This window comes from Hyla sarda, chromosome 9, assembly GCF_029499605.1.
Source record: "Hyla sarda isolate aHylSar1 chromosome 9, aHylSar1.hap1, whole genome shotgun sequence".
NCBI classification, from domain to species: domain Eukaryota; kingdom Metazoa; phylum Chordata; class Amphibia; order Anura; family Hylidae; genus Hyla; species Hyla sarda.
Window position 1 is genome coordinate 131188631 of NC_079197.1, and position 17786 is coordinate 131206416.

General features: G+C 40.5%; 1 pseudogene; it reads left to right on the forward strand.

The window, feature by feature from the left end:
* Positions 1–12124: 12124 nt before the first annotated feature.
* Positions 12125–12215, forward strand: LOC130292247 (U2 spliceosomal RNA; annotated as a pseudogene).
* The last annotated feature ends 5571 nt before the right edge of the window (positions 12216–17786 follow it).

Sequence of the window (17786 nt, forward strand, 5' to 3'; positions counted from 1 at the left end):
CTGTCATCGTGAGCGCCATATGTATAAAGACTCTGCTATTGCTTTCAAAACAAACATTTTTTCTTTTCGTTAGGAAAAGAGGGCATCAGTTTCCAGTTGGACAAAGTCATCAACATTTACTTATCAACTATTCCCACTATTGTAGGCTAGATTATACAAACAAGGTGAGGAGAAGGAGCGAGGCCGGGAAGTGGTATCCGCGCTTCTATACGTACGGTGGAATTGGTAAAAATTCTGAAGTCATCGGTATTGTAGATTCAAATTTATTACGTTCACACAACGCGTTTCTGGGTGTAAACCCTTTCATCAGGCGTGATACAATCAAAATGAAATAGCAGGGTTTATATTGTAAGGATTCCTCCTTGGGGATTAGCTCCCGGATCGTCCTGGACACTGCCACGGGACACGTTTCCACTCAATAAACCCGCAGACAACGGTTATTCATGCAAGCCTGGCACCTTGCCAGCTTTATTTAGACAGGTTGCAGGTAAAACAAAACATAACTCAGGAACAAACCAAAGTCCTAGACCGTCTGGTCACTGACTACACATATCAGCATGCCCTGACTACTATCTGGTGAGCTACCCTCAGTGAGCATAAAACATGTGCTCCTGCAACCTGTTACTCACAGTTCACACCACTTCTTCACTTCTTGGACCGCTCACAGTTCGCTGTGTGTTTCCTCAACACGGTCCGTGTGTCTCCCCCTACAGCGACATGTTGTTACCCAGGGAGAGCCCCAACTATTCTGTTTCTTTTCCTTTTAAACACACTTTCCCTTCCTGATACCTCATTAATCAGGCCACAGGTGGAGCATTCTGCAGAGATAGCAAGGGAAATACACCCTTTCCTTGCCACACTGCCACAATATGCATACGAAAACAGGTGAATTAACATCTAAAACAGGAAGTGACATATCGGAACAGGTGAGATACGTCACCAACAATATATGAACTTGAAAACAATTTAATAAAACAGTATATTACCTGATTTATAAATATATATAAAGGCAAAAATTCTCAGTAATAATAATAGAAATAGTGTACAAAATGTAAAATAGGTAAAAATTTTAAAATAAATACGTATTTTACAATATTCAAGTGTCTGTTCTCTCAATACATTCATTAAGGCCATCCGGCCAAAGAGTATTAAAACGAAAAATCCAAAAAGATTCCCTGTTAACAAGACGCTGGAAACGGTTAGGTGCATTTACATCAATAGATTCAATGACAGACAGTGTGATGCAGTCAGTGTCATCTATATGATTTAATAATAAATAATAAATTTACTGTTGATATTATACCGATGCTTGTTCATCCTCCTCCTTAGAGTTTGTATTGTTCTGCCTATATATTGTATACCACATCTGCAGGATAATAGATAAATTACCTAGGAGGAAGAACAGTTGAAATGGTCTTTTTCAACTATCGATTCCCCAGTGAAATTGGAGGAAATCTTGGGATTACCATTTACAGGTATGAATGTACAACAAAGGCATCTGGATATATTGCATTGAAAAGTGCCATGCAGAGAATTTTTGGGAGGATTAATAGGAAGTGTTTCTTTTAATCTATTTAGTCTGCCGGGTGCTAATGATTGCGCAGGGTTTTGGCTCTCCTATAAGTGATCATCGGTTTTGCAGGTAACAGATTTTTTTAAAATAGGATCGGATAAAAGTGTGGACCAATGTTTTCTAAGAATTCCCAGTATTTTATTGGGTGCATTGTTAAACGTGGTAATAAAATTGAATTTCCGTGCAGAGTTTTTATCAGAATTATTATTTTTCTTCTTTTTACCATTTTGTTCCACCAAAACCTTTTGGGATAACATATTAGCTTTTTTAAAAGCAGTACTTAAAATGTTCTGGGATATCCTTTCTCAATAAATCTAGTTTGTAAAATTCTGGATTGACAGATGAAATCTTCCTTTTTGATGCAATTTTTCCTGATCCTCTGGTACTGACCATATGGAGTATTTAAAATCCAGATTATACAAACAGGCATTTGTTGCATTGTGAATACCTTTATCTAGTACTTTGTACTTGTGCCCCAATATATTACAATTTTATTTTGTAACATCATGTACAAATATCAGTACTAAAAAATACCGACATCCTAATGCCACAAATGGTCAGTATAATATTGGCTTTCAATGCACAATAATGTTGCCAATAAAACTGTTGTGCTTATATAATACTGCCATAGTGTGCATAATACTGCTATGCAATGCTCATTTACCAGTCTTAACCAGAATCAACAAAATCTTGCTAAAGATGTAATAATGTGTAGCAGTGCTTTCATAACAGAGCCCAAATAATACTGTGCAAAGGATGGAAAGAATGCGTTACATCAGTGTTTCCAAACCAGTGTGCCCTCAGCTGTTGAAAAACTACAACTCTCAGCATAACCGGACAGCCAAAGGCCAAGGAGCTGAAAAACATTTAAAAAAACACATACAGTTAACTTTTTTCCATACTGTTCCATCCGTTTTTTTTTTGCCATACGGTTTTCTTTAGAAAAACGGATTGAAAACAGTATGGCAAAAACGTGATGTGAACCCATCCTAAGTAGGTTAGGGTTTCCTATCCTTTGTCTGTCAGTGTCAGCTTGTGGACCCTGCCTCTAGCCTTAATATATTCTATCGTCTGTCTTGGTTTTGATAAAAATGTCTTATCTCTGACTTTGCTCTCAACTTGCCTCTTGGATTTGTTGTCGTTCTTTTGTTGTCTTCTTTAATCTTGACCTCTGACCTGGACTCTTGCCATTGTTACCCCCTTAGGATTTGTCATTACTGGTTGACCTTGGGGAGACCTTTTGACTCCCACAATTCTGACTGCTTTTTGGTTCCAACACTGCCGTTGTAAACTGCTGTCCATTGGTGACTATGCCGACGAATGCAACCTGAGGATCTGACTGGTTAAATCCAAAGCTCCTTACATTAGGGATCCCTGCTGAAGAAAAGGAGGACTCTTAGGCTAAGTTTCTGCTTGTTTTTTTGTCCTGAGTTTTTTGGGTTGAGAAAAAAAACGCCAGTGCAATTTCCTGCGTCTGGCGTTTTTTCTGCCATTTTTTCATTTGTGTGGAAATTGCACGTTGGCAGTTTTTTGGGTACCCAAAATTTGTTGGGTACCAAAAAAAAAATAAAGGATGCAGTAATGATGGAAAAAATATGTATTTACCAAAATTTATATTTTTTTATAACTAAATTTTAAATTGATTTTTAATAAAGTGTGTGTGTTTCACTTTTTTTCTCTATTTTTTAAAATTTCTAGGTTTTACTACTACTCCCAGCATGGAACAGACTGTTCCATGATGGGAGTAGTAGTACCTGTTCTAATAGACATATCGCCCCAGGTGTCAGTCGTGACACCCGATGTGATCGTCCATAATATAGCAGAGAGCGGCTCTATACAGTGCTCACATCTCTGCTCTGTACTCCGGCATGATGTGAATAGAACATCACTCATTCATATTTTCCGCCCAGAGTGGTGATTGGCTGGATGGTTGCAGCCAATCACCACTCTCTGAGGGAAATATGAATGAATGAGTGGCCGGACAAAGTATAGTGCAGAGATGCAAGCGCAGGAGAAAGCCGCTCCATCTCTGCAATAGACAGGACGATCGCATCAGGTGTCAGTAGTGATACCCACTGTGATCTGTTCTTACCTGCAGATACTACTACTCCCCACATGGAGCACACTCTTCTCCATGCTTGGAGCTGTAGTACCTGCATTAATAGACAGATCGCAGCAAGTGTAACTTCTGACACCCACTGCAATCTGTCTATTAATGCAGGTACTACAGCTCCCAGCATAGAGCAGAGTGTGCTCCATGTTGGGAGTAGTAGTACTTGCAGTTAAGGAAAAATCCCAGTGGATGTCACTCCTGACACCCGCTGTGATCCTTCTGTATAATGTATAGCTGCGGCCGGACGCTTTTCTATGGTCCCCTGCACTGACGTATATCTACACATATTCCTATTTCCCACAGAGAGCTGTGATTGGCTGGAACCATCTGGCTAATCACAGCTCTCTGTGGGAAATATGAATAGGTGTATATATACGGCAGTGCAGGGGACCATAGAAGAGCGGCCGCCGCATCTATACATTATACAGGAGGATCGCAACGGGCGATCTGTCTATTAGTACAGGAACTACTACTCCCATCAAGGAACAGTGTGTTCCATGCTGGGAGTAGTAGTACTACCTAAAAAATGTAAATAATAAAGAAAAAAAAAGTGAAAAACATACACACACTACATTTTTATTATTGTTGGCTACATTTTTAGGTCCCCGCCCGCCCACATAAATTGATCCCTGTTTTAAAAATGTATAAAAATTTTATTATAAAAGATAAATTTCGTTAGATACAATTTTTTCCTTCACTACTGTATCTTTTTTATTATTATAATTTTTTTATGGTACCCTATGAAATTTTATTAAAAAAAAGGTATCCTCATCACCTTTTTGGATGGCTAAAGTCCAAAAAAGAATAAAAAAAATGCCTGAAAAAATGCCAAAGTTAAAATCCACATATCGTTTTTCTTGGTGTTTTTTCACTCACATAGACTTCTATGGGAGAAAAACGCCATGATTTTGACAAAAAAAATCGCCAGTGGCTCAACATGCTGTGATTTTAGAAAAACCGCCAAGGAGCTGAAAAATATAAAAAAAAGAGTGAAAAACGACAAAAGGATAAAAAAAAGCGCCAAAGTGAAAAACGCCAAGTGGAATAAGAATTTTGCGATTTCTCATTGATTTACAGCTAACATCTGGCCGCAGCGTATTTTGGCCGAAAAAACGCCATGTGGCAGAATTAGCGTTTTTTCTTGACGTTTTCCCCCCCAAAAAAACAAGTAGAAACATAGCCTTAGGCTATGTTCAAATGCCGGAATTTCTATACGAAATTCCATAGAAAATTCTGCCTAAATTTACTGCACATTGATTTCAATGAGATTCTGCAATCCCATTCAGACAGTGGTATTTCCGATGTGGGCATTCCACAGTGGAAATTCTTCTTTCTGCAAAAATATAAGACGAGCCTTATATTTTGTGTAATTCCATGGCAGAATCCCATATAAGTGAATAGGGCTTCTGAGAACAAAAAAGTTCTGTTGCATTTCTGGCAGAATTCCACAGTTCCGTTCAGTAAGCTTTGTTGAACAGAATTTGTGCGGAATTGCAGAAACTCACCCATGTGAACATATCCTTACAATGCACATGGGCTCAGGGTTTTTAATGAGTCTTCCTCAATTTTAATGAATGCAAGAAAAGTTTGATGTTTGTTTAGAAACTTGCACGAGTGGTGGATCTACTGCTTTAGAAGGATTACTCACAAATTCCAATGTGGCCACCTTGTCTGTGTGCCGCGTGGAATATATGGGGTAAAAGAAAGAAAAGTTGGCACTACCTTATCCCCTGGGCAAGAAGCGGTACAGTCCTGGCAACAGCTGCAGGTTCCCCGGTGGTGCTCAGACTTTAGGACGGCAAGCCAGCAGATGCACTTTTAAGAAAGGAACAGGCGGCAACTTTATTCTTGTGGTATTATAAAAAATGCTTCTTAAAATCGGGAGAGACAGCTTCAAACTTCATGCAGTGCGTACAGGTAACAACGTCGTTTCACACACCTTGTGTACTTCTACAGACCTCTGTAGAAGTACACAAGGTGTGTGAAACGAGGTTGTTACCTGTACGCACTGCATGAAGTTTGAAGCTGTGTCTCTCCCCATTTTAAGAAGTATTTTTTATAATACCACAAGAATAAAGATTCTGCTTGCACCCACCGGAGAGTTGCCGTCTGTTCCTTTCTTCAAAATGAATATATAGGGGTTGCAGATACAGAGGCCTTTAGGTACAAAGGGAAATCTTCAGTCCTTTACTATTAACTGAAGAACAGAAGGCTACCCTAGACTAGTCTCCACACCTTACTTTAGTCCAAACTAAAGTTTAGCTTTTCAAAGTACATCTAGAAGAATTCAATAGGACCATGGAATATTATTTTGATTGACACAGGGATCTGTCACTTTCCTCAAAGGAGTACTGTGATAGCAAGTAATAAAGTTATTAGTGTTGTGTGAGTGGCAGATGGGCAATGTTCAATAAACAGCATGGCACCATGCACCGTCATGTGCTAGATATGTAATCTATGCCCCCAGAGTGTACAATCCCAGTTGCACACTCTACTTCTGTGTAAGACCTTAATATGGATCTGGTTTTATCCCATTAAGTACAAAGACTCCATGAATAGGTCAGGCCACTGTCCAGATATAAAATAAAAAAATAAAAAATATTGTACTTTTTTTTTTTTTTTTTAATCTTAGGAGAACCCCTACTGAAAGTAATGTTACCATCACTCTGAGAGAGACCATGCGAGGTCTTCTTTGAAGTTAGATGGTGTTCTATAATCTCTTCTTTTTCAGTAATCCATTTATGTCATAACAGCACTATGATCTTTCAGTTTGTTTTTCCACAATGTGAACATCTTCAGAGCTAGGGAATAGATACTTCCACAATGAAAAGTTCAAGTTTTTTAATCAGTGGTAAATGATAGTTTGGAACAAATATAGTTGTGAGATATAACATTTCTTACATAGCAGAATTCCTGCCAATAACAACAAATGTGTGATTTCGTAAAAAAAGAAAAGATATGAGGCACAGCTTGAAACTCGATGGCTTGGTGCAAAAGCTATACCTGATTCAACCTCCTGGCTCAATGTGACTGATTCATGTTCTGACGTATATGAATAAGCCATGCTTTAACACATCTATATAATACATGCAAAACAATTATTCACATAGAAAACCTTGATGAATATCTACACTAATCAGTTATACCATAAGATACAAGCTGTCTGGAATTTTGAATGCCCTACACACACAGTACATCACAGCTTGCTGTGTAGTCACAAACCGGTCTGAGTCTCCATACTTACCCCTGTCCACAGCTGAAAGGACCTCCAATGAGTATATGAGCAACAGAACTGGACACAATGGAAGAAGGCATCCTGGTCAGAGGCATTGTGTGTGTGTGTGGTTTTTTTTTTTACGCCATGTAAAACGTCTACCTGGTGAAGAGATGGCACCAGGGTACAAAAAGGGCGGGCAGTCGGAGGCAGTGTAATGCTTTGGCCAATGACAGTGAGACCCCCTACTGGAAGTGACCTCTTTCAGCAGAAAAATGTGCCCCAGACACATTGCAAACATTTTTTTTTAGGAATGGTTGGAGGAGCGTGAAAAAGTTTCAAGCTGGTGACTTGGAATCCAAATCTTACGGATCTTACTCCAAAAGAGCAACTTTGTAATGTGATGGAGAAACAAGTCCAATCCAAGGACACTGCATATATATGACTTAAATGTGACCAAAATTGGTTTCTGCCTGATCTACCAAATGGTATGTGGTTGATGTTGGCTCGGTGGTGGGCATTAGGTGATAGACATAATCAAGTCTACCCCTGAAGCAGAGGAGGGTGGCTTACTTACGCCTTGAGAGTAGTGAGGCGATTCTGCTGGTGTGCAAGATAGACAATCAAACAGAAATGTACACGTATGGAGCCTCAATGGGTGGGGGAAAGAGTAAAGTGTCATATAGATAAAAGCTTTACAAATAAATAGCAGTATATTAACATAATGGTTATCTAAGCTTATTGAATTGAATGATAACTATTTTTGGTCCCCTGTAATATCTCATTAAAGGATCTGCTGCTGGTATCTTGGTCATAAATGAGAAATGTCTTAAATATATAGCCTGGCTAAGGTCAGGATGTGCCCAAGCTGGCTGCCAGGGTTTGCCCAAATGTTCTGTGCCGCCCCCTACCACAGCAAGCACCGGGCATTACTCATGAGGTTACATCAGTCCTCCCGTATATAATGCCCCAGCACTCCCAGGGGTGTCAGTGATTATTATTACCCATTTACAGAATCACCTTGACCTTTACTATATGCTTTTATTGTAAATTGCATGTCAACAACACTTGCACATTTTCCAGAGTACAGTGAGTACAGTTCCTTTAGTATTGTTAAAGTCCACAGTTCACACAGTACACAGGATCACTGCCTCTTACATATTATCAGTACTAGAACTATGATGTGAGGTGTTATACCATTCAAGAATCCATAACAATATATGCAGCCAATGGCTCCTTTTCACAATCTCTTTGTTTTACCAGCCTTGCATAGAATGCAGATGCTCTGTAATTATGGCTTATATGTCACACCCAGTTACAGAGAAATCAGCAATATTGAATGTATAGTTACATTTTTCTTAAATATTTTATATGACCTTATAAGGGGGAATAATGTGGAATTAATTAAATAAATAAATAAATAAATAAACAAAAAACCAAATAACGAAAAACAAACAAAATTAAAGAAAAAAAGAATTCCTTCCTTTGTTTAAACTTCAATTCTTGCCCAATTCCTGACAACCCAGCCTATATAATAACACAATAATACAGGAATTTAGGTGCACTACTGTGGTGGATGTAGACAGTGAGATATGACTAACCCTCAAAATGATGTTAAAATTGAGACATTAGCCAGTATATCCTTATATGAAGGACAAACCTGAGCCTGCACACCAACGCCAAGGTTTGTCAAGTGGCGCGGGACCTAACACTAAACCTACCTGTGCCGTATGGGCAAAACCAGGGGCCAGTGGGCAATTACAGAATAATTAGGTCCAACTCACAGCCTATTCCCAGTTCACTCCAGTGTGGCTGAGCACACATACAATGGGAGGAGGGAGACAGACTATAAGCCCCACCCAAGTTGGCTGATATGTTGCCGGCCTCACAGGTGGACCTTAACCCCTTAAGGACCAGGGGGTTTTCCGTTTTTTGCACTTTCGTTTTTTCCTCCTTACCTTTAAAAAATCATAACCCTTTCAATTTTGCACCTAAAAATCCATTTGATGGCTTATTTTTTGCACCACCAATTCTATTTTGTAATAACATTTTACCCAAACATCTACGGCAAAACGGAAAAAAAGATCATTGTGAGACAAAATTGAAAAAAAGATGCCATTTTCTAAATTTTGGGGGCTTCTGTTTCTATGCAGTACATTTTTCGGTAAAACTGACACATTCTCTTTATTCTGTAGGTCCATACGATTAAAATGATACCCTACTTATATAGGTTTCATTTTGTGTTACTTCTGAAAAAAATCATAACTACATGCAGGAAAATTTATACGTTTAAAATTGTCATCTTCTGACACCTATAACTTTTTTATTTTACAGCATATGGGGCGGTATGAGGGCTCATTTTTTGTGCCGTGATCGCCGTTTTTAGCAGTACCCATTTTGTAATGATCGGACTTGTTGATCGACTTTTTATTAATTTTTTCATGATATAAAAAGTGACCAAAAATACACTATTTTGGACTTTGGAATTTTTTTGCACGTACGCCATTTACCGTGCGGTTTAATTAATTATATATTTTTATAATTCGGACATTTCCGCACGCGGCGATACCATATATGTTTATTTTAATTTACACCGTTGTTTTTTTTTTTTTAAATGGGAAAAGGGGGGTGATTCAAACATTTATTAGGGGAGGTGTTAAATGATCTTTATTCACTTTTCTTTTTCACTTTTTTTTTGCAGTGTTATAGCTCCCATAGGGACCTATAACACTGCACACACTGATCTTTTACATTTAACACTGGTTTCTCATTTGAAACCAGTGATCAATGATTCTGCCGCTTGACTGCTCATGCCTGGATCTCAGGCACTGAGCAGTCATTCGGCGATCGGAAACCAGAAGGCAAGGTAGGAGACCCTCCTCATGCCCCAAAGCTGTTTGGGATGTCCGCGGCGAAATCGAGGCATCCCGAACAGCTGTGGGACACGAGGAGGGTCTCCTACCTTGCCTCCTGGTGTCCGATCGCCGAATGACTGCTCAGTGCTTGAGATCCAGGAATGAGCAGTCAAGCGGCAGAATCATTGATCACTGGTTTCCTATGAGAAACCAGTGATCAATGTAAAAGATCAGTGTGTGCAGTGTCATAGGTCCCTATGGGAGAGGACATCCCGAACAGCCCCCTGAGCTAACCGGTAATGTTTTACTTTCATTTTAGACTTGGCGTTCAACTTTGCACGATCAGTGCTGCACGCTATTATCCACGGGTCCCGGCCGGGCCCAACCTGCTATGACGCGGGGCCCCACGTCGTGGCCCCACGTTATAGAAAGGGAAAGGACTCAGGACGTACCGGTATGTCCTTGGTCCTTAACAGGTTAAGGGAACGTTCACACGAGCTGACTTTTTTGCGGGTTTTCCGCTACCTATTTGAAAGTGGGCAGGCTCTTCTCGGCTGTCCGCAGCAGATTTTCCATGGCGGAATTTACACTGCAGAAAATCCGCCGCAAGCCCCATTGAATTCAGTAAGGACTGTGGCAGATTTTCCGCAGAGTAAATTCCACTGTGTAAAATCTGCTGCGGACAGCCAAGAAGAGCCCGCCCACTTTCAAATAGGCAGCGGAAAACCCGCAAAAAATCTGCTCGTGTGAACGTACCCTAATGCTGCCTATAATAGTGATCAAATGTGATTAAATGTGGAGTTTATACACCTCCAAGTAACCCAACCTATATACAATCAATAGTAACAAACATAACGGAAAAGGGGGATACAATTCTAAAAAGTGTAATATAAAGTGTAAAATAATATTATATAAAAATAATAATGGAAAAACTTGAATACTTTTATTTTTTAACATTTTTTCCAATACCCTATTATCACAAAAAATTATTTTAGTATAAGAATTACATAATGCTAAAAAAAAAAAAAAGACACAAATTTTTTTTAAAGGGGTATTCCAGGATTTTTTTTTTTGTTTTTATATCAACTGGCTCCAGAATAATTATCAGCTGCTGAAGTTGAGTTGTTCTCTTCTGTCCGTAAACAGTGCTCTCTGCTGACATCTCTGCTTGTCTCTGGAACTGCACAGAGTAGAAGAGGTTTGCTATGGGAATTTATTTCTACCCTGGACAGTTCCCAAGACAGATGTCATCAGAGAGCACATAGACAGAAAAGAACAACTCAACTTCAGCAGCTCATTAGTACTGAAAGGACTAAGATTTTTTTAATAGAAGTAATTTACAAATGTGTTTAACTTTCTGGAGCCAGTTGATATAAAAAAAAGTTTTTTCCTGAATAACCCCTTTAAATAACAAAAAACTACAACAAAGAAAGATCCTTACAACTTTAAAGCTAGGTGTACTTAAAAAAAAAAAAAAAAAAAAAAGTAAAATGGTTGTGAATGCTAATAAAATGGCCCAATCTTGAAATAGTTAAAAATATAGAGCATCACAGGAAAAGGGTGCATTCACACGTGCATATTTTCTGCTGCAGATCTGCCTTAGCAGATTTTATTGCCCATTGAAGTCAATGGACAGCAAAATCTGCAACAAAAATATGCACGTGTGAATATATATATATTAATTTATTTATTTTACATAAACAATGATAAAGAACATATGCACAGAATAAATACGAATGGCCCAGATTGACCAATCAGTTTGAGATATAACAACCAATCACAGAATCGTAGACATTTTTGTCATGGTAACTCATTGTTGCGCTTGTCGAATTGCATAGTGCAATGCATGCTGGGAATCTGTCTACGCTAAAATCAAATGCCGTGAGTGGTGATCTGTAACTGATCATGATACATAGAAGGCAGTGATGACAGCAATCTACGATGGTGGGTCATAATCAGCTTACTGGGTATTGCCGTTGGCAAAGGATACAAGTAATTAAGACCTCGTTCTGCAGTGTATACGTCTCATTTGTCATCATTTGCATATACTTACCATTTTTAAATACAGCTCTGTATGGAACTTGGCGAATGTATAAGAATGCATAATTTTTCACACTGATGAATAAACGTCTATGGATGTACTGATTAAAAGCAGTCTTCCTGCGGAAGCCCGTGTTACAATAAACTGGCTGCATGTGCCCACATGAATGGGGGGATCCTGCATTTTCTGGGAACAAAAGACTGTTTACTCACCAAAACGGTGTCAACATTGTAAGGCTATGTTCACATGCCAGAATTTCTGCATGAAAATTCTGCATGAATTCATAACCAGTATACTTCAATGGGATTCCGCTGTCCCACATAGCAAAATCGCTTCTCGGCCTTTTGGCTAAGATCAAGTGTAGTATCTGTTCTTATCAGTTTAATGCTGGTGGCAGGCGATGCCAGTATGGAGCTGGTGGGGATGGGTGCTGCATGGTAGGGAGCAGGTGTACCGGGGCGTTCCGGGGCTGGTTCTGAGGAATCAGCTCGACGGCTGCCCTGATGTGATGTGCTTCTTCCAGGTCTCGCCATGAGGCTGAGAGGGTCTAGAGCCAAGGTACTTTAGTGCCTCGGGGAGTGGTAACCTCGAGGTGCCGAAACTCACTGGGAGGATAGACTCACTGAGTTGAAGCACGGGCACCATGATCTCTGCACCTTTGTGGCACTCACCTCTTGATTCCCGGCCTTCTGGCTAGGATCAGAGAAATTTTTGTAGATCCGGCCGGATGTCCGCCAGTATATCTGCACACATTCACTTATTTATTTCTTTTTGTCTCACTGTGTCACTTTTTGCGTGTTGTGTGTCCACAGGATTTGGCAGGATGCGGTAGCCCTTCTGGGTGTCCATCCTGGCGGTCTAGGGGAGGTGTGTGTGGCCATTAGGTTCCGCACCTCCCTGCAAACACCCCCGGTACTCCTGCTCTGGCAGGGTACCTACCGTTATCGGCTCTGCGGGCAGATACCTTGGCTAACGCCTAGGGGGATGCTGGGAGCATTTGTGGTCCCTTAGTAGCTTCGGCGAAAAGGGACATCGAACCTGGAACCTCGCAGGTACCTTTTGGTCCGGAGGCGAAAGGTAAGGTTTGTTGGGGGGCCTCTCTCCTATCGGAGAAGGGCTTGCGATAGACCGCATCCTCTGTGCACGTTTTTTTAGTGTAACACGTTTGCACTTTTTCTTGCACTTTGGGTGATTCGAGAGCACGTTCCTCGGCTCTTAGATAAACATAGCAAAATTTTTGCTGCAGAATTTCCGCTGCAGAAATTCAATTGAAGGGAATAGGCAATTTCTGCAGAATTTACTGCAGAATTTTCATGCAGAATTCCGTGCAAAGATTCTGTAGTGTGAACATAGACTAAGGCTACGGTCCACGTATCACTTATGCAAAATCTGCTGTGCAGCGGGAAATACAATGCATATTCTGTGTTGAGCATACATACGGGGCTACCCAGTGGCAGGCCTATGTGTTCTGTGAGGTTTGGTCACAGTCACGTCGGCACACGGCCAGAGGCGGCTCTAGACTTTGTGAGGCAAAATTTGAACATGAGACTCCACATAATTTATTGCAGACCAGCACCAATTTCAAGTTTGGTCGGGCAGATATATAAGATCAGGAGGGGAGATTTATCATTATTTGTCTATTGTAGATACAGTTCTACCCCTTTACACTGCTGTCTAATTTACACTCTTGCTCAAGATTTACTAAAGTTGTGCACGTCCTTTGATACATTTTGTGGAAATATAGAAACGCCCCCCCCCCCCCTCGCTCTACAGTACACTCCTTCTCTACCTCACACTTCACAGAGCTGTGGCATTTTCCTGCAGTACACTGCTCACATAGCTAGAAGTGCTGGAGCAGCAGTGTGCGCCGAACACAACTCTGCACAATAGTAAAATCATAAATCTTTATAAAGTACACAGAGGGGGAGATTCTCAAAGAATTTTGCACCCAAAAAAAAAAAAAACGAATTTCCGTGAAAAGTATCGACCACATTTTCAAAGAACTTTGTGCCTCGGTTTACACTGTTCACGTCAGTTTTGTAAAAGTGGGCATGTCCACGTATATTGTCTGCTTAACATGATATTTTCAAAGGGGTCAGAGTCCAGTTTACATCAAAAATTTGACACCAGCACCTGTAGAGATCACAGAAATGGTTGTAGTTTGTTTTTGTTTTCTTCTCATTTTAGATACGTGAATACGGAGGACTACGTCAGATTCGGCTGATTGCGATGATGAACAGTGTTATTTTAAATGTCAATAAAAGGGTTAACGAGGGCTGTGGGGGATTTATTTATTTTTTTTAATAAAATTATTTTTCAATGTGTTGTGTTTTTCCAAAGGCCATTTAAGGCTGGATTCACATCACGTTTTCTCCCATGCACTCTCGTATGTAATTCATTTCAATGAGCCGGCCAGAGTGAAACGTTCGGTCGGCTCATTTTTGCGGCGTATGCGCTTTTACAACCGGACCTAAAACCGTGATTGACCACAGTTTTAGGTCCAGGGAAAAAGCGCATAAATGAGCCGACCGGACCAAACGTTTCACTCCGGTCGGCTCATTGAAATTAATTACATACAGGAGCGCATATAAAGGCATACGAGAGCGCAAGGTTTTAGTTCTCCACTGCCGTATGTATGCGCTCCCCTATGGAAGAAAATGTGATGTGAACCAGCCCTAACACAGTGGAATTTCCAAGCAGAATTCCACTCAAATATTCTGCTTAAAAATTCTGCTGTCGCAGACAATCCGCAAATTTTACACAGTATGAACACAGCCAAACAGTGTGTCTTCAGCTGTTTCAAAACTACAACTCCCAGCATTCCCATGCTGGAAGTTGTAGTTTTGCAACAGCTGGAGGCACATTGCTTGGAAAACACTGCTGTAATGTTGGCATTTTATTTCCAATAGACTCCTAAGGGAGGAATAAATGTAAAAAAAAAAACGCAACATGGGTTTAAAGGGGTATTCCAGGGAAAAACTTTTTTTTATAGATCAACTGGTTCCAGAAAGTTAAACAGATTTGTAAATTACTTCTATTAAAAAATCTTAATCCTTTCAGTACTTATGAGCTTTTGAAGTTAAGGTTGTTCTTTTCTGTCTAAGTGCTCGCTGATGACACGTGTCTCGGGAAACGCCCAGTTTAGAAGCAAATTCCCATAGCAAACCTCTTCTAAACTGGGCGGTTTACAAATCTGTTTAACTTTCTGGAGCCAGTTGATATATATATATAAAAAAGTTTTTTTCTGGATAACCCCTTTAACATTGGCACTCTTTCCTGGAGTTTTTGACTTTCCCTAGAGTGTGCCTCCTGCAGTGCTCTGTGTGTGCTGCTTTGTCTGCTCGCAGAAGCAATCCGCCGCTACGAGCAGGCACATGTCGAGTCACCGTGCGCAGCGTACTCACAGACATCCCAGCCGCTTTTGTCCTAGCTCAGGGAGCAGGATGAGCGACCGCAATGTCTGAGAGTACACTGCGCATGCGCACGGCGAATCTCAGATCACTGCTTGTCTGATCGTAGTGGCAGATTGCTGCTACAAGAAGCCAAAGCAGCACACAAGAGATGCAGCAGAAGGCACACTCTAGGGACGGTCAGTAGCGCATCTGCAGCATCAAATACACTGTGGATTCATTATATGGGACCCTACCTTATGGATGATATTGGACCAGCCCATAGCTGCCTGATGTGAGTGCCAATCATCGGTGCTCCTTTAACAAGCCTATTACACGGTTAGTTATTAGACCATTAGGTCAATAATTGCCCTGTGTAATAGAGCCTTAATAGTAAAACTGTCTTTGTTGCCCATAGCAACCAGTCACATCTCAACTTTCATATCTCAACTAGCAGAGTACTCAGCGTTGCCCGCTCTTACCACCCAAACCTTGAGGGAAAGGAAGCAAAAATGATTCTTTTGTCCTCATATCCTGACTTCATATCCCACCCCCATATCTCCTTCTCATATCCCGCCCCCATATCCTGACCTCATATCCCGTCCTCATTTCCCATCCATATAACTTAACCTCATATCTCGTTCTCATATCCCAGCCTTATATCCCAACCTCATATCCCGACCTTATATCCTGTTCTCATACCCATATCCTGTATTTGGATGAGGCTGAGGTTTGATAAAGAGACTGTAGGCTGAAAATAGAAGGGGGAGGAGGGCAAAAAAAGAAGGGTCAGGGTTTGCTGAGGGGCGTTACTTGCAGGAGGGGCGTGGATTGCAAGCTGGACTGACACAATCACCAAGATATGCAGAGCAGAGCTTGTGGAGTAAGGTACCAGAAGTCCCATAGACATGCATGAGAGCTTAAACAAAAACCTCGACCCTTGCAAATGGGGGCTGGTTAGGGTTAATTTAACTATCCTATATTTTCAGTTGACATAAAAGTAATGTCTACCAAGTTGCATTGAAATACCTCCAGCACTGAAAGTTATGCTGGAACATACACAACAGAAACATTGCCTCATTTCCATTCAGTAAATTATTATAGCTGTAATTTTAGGTTTGCAAAATGAATTGCCTTGTATAGGGAATAAACATAGGTTTAACCCCTTAAGGACTCAGCGTTTTTCCATTTTTGCATTTTCATTTTTCGCTTCTAAACCTTCTAAAAATCATAACGCTTTCAATTTTGCACATAAAATTCCATATTATGGCTTTTTTTTGGGGCCACCAATTCTACTTTGTAATGACATTAGTCATTTTACCAAAAAATCCATGGCGAAACAGAAAAAAAATTAATTGTGCGACAAAATTGAAGAAAAAATCTCATTTTGTAAGTTTTGGGGGCTTCCGTTTCTATGCAGTGCATTATTCGGTATAAATGACACCTTCTCTTTATTCTGTAGGTCCATACGATTAAAATGATCCCCTACTTATATAGGTTTGATTTTGTCGGACTTCTGAAAAGAATCATAACTACATGCAGGAAAATTTATACGTTTAAAATTGTCATCTACTGACCCCTATAACTTTTTAGTTTTCTGTGTACAGGCCGGTATGAGGGCTCATTTTTTGCACCGTGTTCTGAAGTTTTTATCGGTACCATTGTTGCTTTGATCGGACTTTTTGATCGCTTTTTATCCATTTTTTATTATATAAAAAGGGACCAAAAATACGGTATTTTGGACTTTGGAATATTTTTGCGCGTACACCATTGAATGTGCGGTTTAATTAACTATATATTTTTATAGTTCGGACATTTACGCACATGGCAATACCAATATGTTTATTTTTATTTACACAGTTTTTTTTTTTATGGGAAAAGGGGGGTGATTCAAACTTTTATTGGGAAAGGGGTTAAAGGTTTTTTTTGCAGTGTTTTAGCTCCCATAGGAGACTATAACACTGCACACACTGATCTTTTACCCTGATCCCTGCAAAGCCATAGCTTTGCATGGATCAGGGTAGTAGGGGGTTGATTGCTCAGACTTGGAGCAATCAAACGCCGATCAGACGCGACGGAACAAGGTAAGGAGGCCTCCGCTCACGTCCTAGCTGATCGGGACATCGCGATAGTCCCGATCAGCCCGACTGAGCTGCCGGGAAGCTTTTACTTTTGTTTTCGACGCGGCGATGAACTTTGATCGCCGCGTCTGAAGGGTTGATAGCACGTGGCACTACGATCTGTGCTGCACGCTATTAGCCCAGGGTCCCGGCTATCAATAGCAGCCAGGACCGACCCGGTGTGATGCGGGGTCACGGCGTGACCCCGTTTTAAACATCGGGACGGAGTGCAGGGCGTACAGGTACGCCCTGCGTCCTTATGAGTTTAAAGCACACCCGTCAGATCCAACTAAAATTCTTTTTTTTTTTTTTATATATATATATCACTCAGTACCTAATCTTGACCATGTACATCTAATTTTTATGTGTCTAGCACCTTTATTTTTTTTTTTTATTACACTTTTAATTTAGCTCACTAGTCTGAATTCCTCTCAAAGGGAGGGGGCATGGCCTCACTGTGCAGGTCTCCGCCCCCTCCCTC